Source organism: Lactuca virosa, chromosome 4, assembly GCF_052849685.1.
Source record: "Lactuca virosa cultivar CGN04683 chromosome 4, Lactuca_virosa_CGN04683_v6, whole genome shotgun sequence".
Classification (NCBI taxonomy): Eukaryota; Viridiplantae; Streptophyta; class Magnoliopsida; order Asterales; family Asteraceae; genus Lactuca; species Lactuca virosa.
In genome coordinates this window covers 300,085,185-300,090,923 of record NC_136429.1, presented here as the reverse complement: position 1 = coordinate 300,090,923, position 5,739 = coordinate 300,085,185, and positions in this window count along the sequence as shown.

Here is a 5,739-nt window from a genome sequence, read left to right as displayed (position 1 = left end):
TGCATCAGTGTTGCCACAGCCGCCACCCTCTGGGCCTCGTATCCGACACACTACAAGGAAGAACATCTCTAGGCCCGTGCGGATATCATACGATAGAGTAGGACCCAACATGGCAGGACCGAGAGCACCCCCAACACATCAAGTTATATGGATATCTGTCAGGCAGGCATGTATGACCGATGAGGAGTCCCGAAGAATGCAGTGGATGGCAGCGGATCTACGACAGAGTCTTGTAGTGATAGCTGGGTATCAAGAGGTTTTGGATGAGGTGATGACAGGAATGAGAATCCTATTTCAGCATGCGATGGAGGCTACCTATACTGCTAGAGCTGCCAAGCGAGTGGCAGGTCGTGCAGTGACAACATGTTATGTGTTCGGAGGGCTGTTACTGATTATGGTGTGGATGTTTCTTGTTGGGATAGCGATTCGTATTTGGTTCTATTTTCAATATTTTATTTTATAATGTATTGAAAACCCATGTGGGGTGTCTTTTGGAAGAAACATTAAAACTTTCTTTTTGGAATGATGTATTGTTTTGGTATGAAAACTATTTCAAATGGTCATGAAAAATATTATTTTATGCTTGAAAATTTTTACTATGAGATCAAAACCTAGATTTTATTTAGTCAGTGGTTGAATAAAAAAAGTTTTTTCTTTTTCTTTCTTTTTGTGAAATCTATATGCATAGTAATAATGCAAACCGTGAATTTAACAACACATATGGTTTTCAAAATGGTAGTGAACCAAATATTATACATTATTTTATATAGTTATACATATTTCTTCATTTGTGTCTTAGAACCCTGTCAGGAAGGCCTACTCGCGTGCGCCCACAGAACGAAACACCCGATGTTGCTCAATTGGTAGCACAACAACTCATGGCAGCAATCCCAAAAATTGTTACTCAAGTAATTGCGGGTCTTAATGCTAACCAAGGAACTAGATGAGGAAATCAGGGAGGCAATGAAAGAGAATGCAACTACAAGTCTTTTATTGTTTCCAAACCTAAGGAATTGCATGGAAAGGAAGGTGCGGTCGGGTTGCTGAAATGGATTGACAACATGGAGTCGGTCCTTCACATTATCAAATGCCTCAAACACAACAAAGTGGAGTATGCAACTTGTCTACTCCAGGATAGGGCATTGACCTGGTGGAATACCCTAGTGCAAAACCGAGGCTGTGCAGCGGCATATTAGCTAACTTAGGAAGACCTGAAGAAGCCACTGATAGAGGACTATTGTCCCAAGGATGAAATTCAGAAGCTTGGATCTGAGTTCTGGAACCATTCTATGGTTGGAACATAAATATAGAAGTACACAATCTGATTCCATGACCTAGCAAAACTGGTACCTCACATGGTCACTCCTGAGGAGAAGCGGATTGACCGCTACCTTTGAGGTTTGGCGCCTGATTTGAGGAATGGTTACTGCAGCTAACCCAACCACCATTCAAAGTGCAGTAAGTCTAGAAAATCGACTCACAATTGATGTGATTCGAACGGGAGCCTCGAAAAAGGAAAACTCTAGTAGCAAGAGGAAGCTAGCAAATCAAGGAGAGACGAAGTTTGAAGACAAGTCAAGGAGGAAGCAGAAAGTCTCAAGAAACATTATGGTAAGAGCCCAGGAGCAAGAACCGGTGAAAACTCAGGAACAAAGAGTCATGAAAACTCAGTAACAGAGAGTCGTGGAAACTTAGGAGCTAAAGTAGTACACATGACCGCATCCGAAGTGAAACAAGTGTAACTTCCATCACGAAGGAGCTTGCCCTGTGTGCCGAATATGTAACCAGACATGCCCTTACCCGAAGTGTTGTAAGCTGCATATGGATAGAAAAAGGACATGTTACGAGTGCGGGAGTACTGATCACCTTCGTGATGCTTGCGCCAAACTGATCAGGGGGGCTAGTAACAAGGGCAAGGGCCAGACTAGGCAAAATTTCCAAGGTAATCAAGGTGGGCGGGCAGGAGGTGTAGCCATTGTGATTGATGCAGAAGAAGCTCGTTAAAACCCTGAAGTGATTACAGGTACGTTCCTCCTAAACAATCACTTTGCATCAGTCATAGTCGATGCGGGAGAATATAGGAGTTTCGTTTCTTTATCATTTAGACCATTAATTGACTTGAAATCAAGAAAGATGAGGAATACTTATGCTATTGAACTTGCTGATGGGTATGACATTAGGGCTAATGAAATAATTTCAGGTTGTACTTTGAACTTAGCTGATGGACTCTTTAGCATTGACCTAATTCCCATAGACTTAGATAGTTTTGATGTAATAGTAGGAATGGATTGGTAATCCAAGAATAGGGCGGACATTAGTTGTTATGATAAAGTCATTAGAATACCTCTCCCCAAATACAAAACCCTTATCAAACACGGTGAGAAGCCGGGAAGAAGTTTAAACATTGTGTCAAGCATGAAGATAAACACGTCCCTGAAGAAGGATTGTATTGCATTCATGGCCCACGTGGTAGAAAGAGAACTCGGAGCTAAGCAAATCAAAGAGATCCCGGTGGTTCCAGACTATCCCGAAATGATTCCAGAGGAATTACCCGGTCTACCCCCACACAAACAAGTCGAATTTCTAATCGACTTAATTCCCAGAGCGACACCAGTATCAAAAGCACCATATCGCCTCGCGCCATCCGAGATGCAAGAATTGTCCAGAAAACTTCAAGAACTTCTAGACAAGGGGTTTATACGACCAAGTTCTTCATCTTAGGGAGCCCCGGTGTTGTTCGTCAAAAAGAAAGACTAGTCATTCCGAATGTGTATTAATTGTAGAGAACTGAACAAGTTGACAATCAAGAATCGATATCCTCTTCCTCGAATTGATGACTTGTTCGATCAGTTGCAGGGTGCTTCATACTTCTCAAAGATCGACCTCCGATCAGGATATCATCAACTAAGAGTTCAAGAAGGAGACATTCATAAAACAACATTTAGAACCCGTTATGGAGATTATGAGTTCTTAGTCATGCCTTTTGGACTAACGAAAGCGCCCACTTTTTTCATGGATTTGATGAACACGGTCTGGAGACCATACCTAGACAAGTTCGTAATCGTATTTATTGATGACATACTTGTTTACTCGCGAACCAAAGATGATCATGAACGACATTTGAAGCTATGTTGGAGCTACTGAAGGAGCAAAAAGTGTATTCCAAGTTACGTGTCAATTTTGGATTCGGGAAGTACATTTCCTTGGTCATGGGGTCGGCAAAAAAGGAATTCATGTAGATCCAGCTAAGATTGAGGCAATTAAGAAGTGGGAACCCCCAACACCCCGACATAAATATGACAGTTTCTAGGATTAGTTGTGTACTACAGACGCTTCATTGAGAATTTCTTAAGGATTGCTCAACCATTAACATCTTTGACCTAAAAGGAAAGAAAATTTCTCTGGGAAGAGAAACACGAAGAATATTTCCAAATCCTGAAAAACAAACTATCTAATGCACTAATTCTTGCCTTATCAGATGGATAAGAGAATTTTGTAGTGTATTGTGAGGCGTCTCATCAAGGTTTAGGATGTGTATTAATGCAAAATGATAAGGTTATTGTGTATGCTTCCAGACAACTCAAACCGCATGAGAAGAATTATATAACCCACGATCTAGAACTAGGAGCAATAGTTTTCGCTCTTTTGATATGGTGGCATTATTTGCACGGAACCAAGTGCAACATTTATACCGACCACAAAAGCCGTCAGCATATCCTACATCATAAAATGTTAAACATGCGGCATAGGAGATGGGTAGAGTTGTTTAGTGATTATGACTGTGAGATACGATATCACTTAGGCAAGGCTAACGTAGTAGCCGACGCTCTTAGCAGAAAAGAAAGAGTGAAACCATCCCGTGTGAGACCTTTGGGAATGGTAATACAGACAAGCTTGAAATCTCAAATCATTGATGCCCAGGAGAAAGCCTTGATCATGGAAAATCTTCCAGGTGACACTTTACATGGTTTAAAGGTGAGATTTGAAACCAAACCCGATAGAGTACGTTATTTTAAGGACAGAGTTTGGATTCCAAGGGTTAACAAGTTGAGAGACATAGTACTAGAGGAGTCTCATCGATCTAAATACTAAATCCACCCTGGAGCGGATAAGGTGTACAAAGATCTTAAAGAGTACTATTTGTGGCCTGGAATGAAAAAGGATATCGCCTTGCATGTTGGGAAGTGTTTTACAAGCCCAATTGTCAAAGCTGAACATCAAAAACCATCTGGCTTACTGTAACAGCATGAAATTCCACAATGGAAATGGGAGCAAATATCTATGGATTTCATTACCAAACTTCCTAGAACTTCTAAAGGTCATGATTCGATTAGGGTGATAGTGGATCGATTGAAGAAATCTGCTCACTTTCTCCTTATTCGAGAAGACTTCAAGATGGAAAAATTGGGCCAAGTCTACATCGACAAAATTGTTGCTCTGCATGGTGTACCTCTGTCTATCATTTCTAATAGAGATAGTCGTTTCACATCATGATTTTGGTGGATGTTACAAAAGGCTCTAGGAACCCAGATAAATTTAAGCACATCTTACCACCCTCATACAGATGGGAAGACGGAGAGAACAATACAAACATTGGAAGATATTCTACGGGTGTGTGCCATTGAATTCAAAGGAAATCGAGATACTTATTTGCCTTTAATCGAGTTTTCCTACAATAACATTTCCCACACGAGTATCCGATATGCTCCATATGAAGCATTGTATGGACCCAAGTGTCGTTCTCCATTGTGTTTGACAGAAATCGGAGATAGACAATTATCTAGAATAGACCTTATCCGGGAAACAACTAACAAGATTGCTATCATTAGAGATAAGCTTAAATCCGTTAGAGATCTTCAGAAAAGTTATGCGGACAATCGTCGAAAAACATTAGAATTCCAAGTCAGAGACAAGGTACTTCTAAAGGTGTCGCCTTGGAAAGGGCTTGTACGTTTTGGTAAGAAAGGAAAACTAAGCCCAAGATATGTTGGACCCTTTGAAATCATTGAAAGGATCGGTCCGGTGGCATAAAAACTCCAATTACCCCAAGTGTTAAGCGCTATTCACAACACATTCCATGTCTCCAATCTTAAGAAATGTTTAGCCGACAAAGCATCGATAGTACCTCTAGAGGAAATCAAGATCAATGATAAGCTGAATTTCGTTAAGGAGCCGATAGAAATCCTTGATAGAGAGGTGAAACAACTCAAGCGGAGTAAGATTCCGATTGTAAAAGTTCGATGGAACTCAAAATGCGGGCCGGAATACACCTGGGAGCATGAGGACTTCATGAAGGAAAAATATCCGCAACTTTTTCCATGCGATGACAAATGATGACATAAATTGAATTTCGGGACGAAATTCTTTTTGAGTGGGGGATACTATGAAAACTGTCAAATTGAGGTCATTCTCGGACTCATGCATCTTTTTATAAACCATATATGCACATCATGCCATGGCCTAGTAGTATAAATTAGGTCACAATCTTGTAGAAACTAGGATCCAACTAAAATCTAGGACTAAGATACTTGACTCTTACGATTTTAGTAAGTTGTCTAGCTACTGTAGGAAATGCCAATACCCGAATTAGAAACAACTCCAAACATTTTTTACAATTGAAAAAGGGTATAAAACCCTTGAAATAAATTAAAATCTTCTAATTTCACTTCCATATGATGGTAAATATCTAACAATGTTCCAAAAGTCGAAAAATCCAAATTTATAAACGTTAAAACCTAA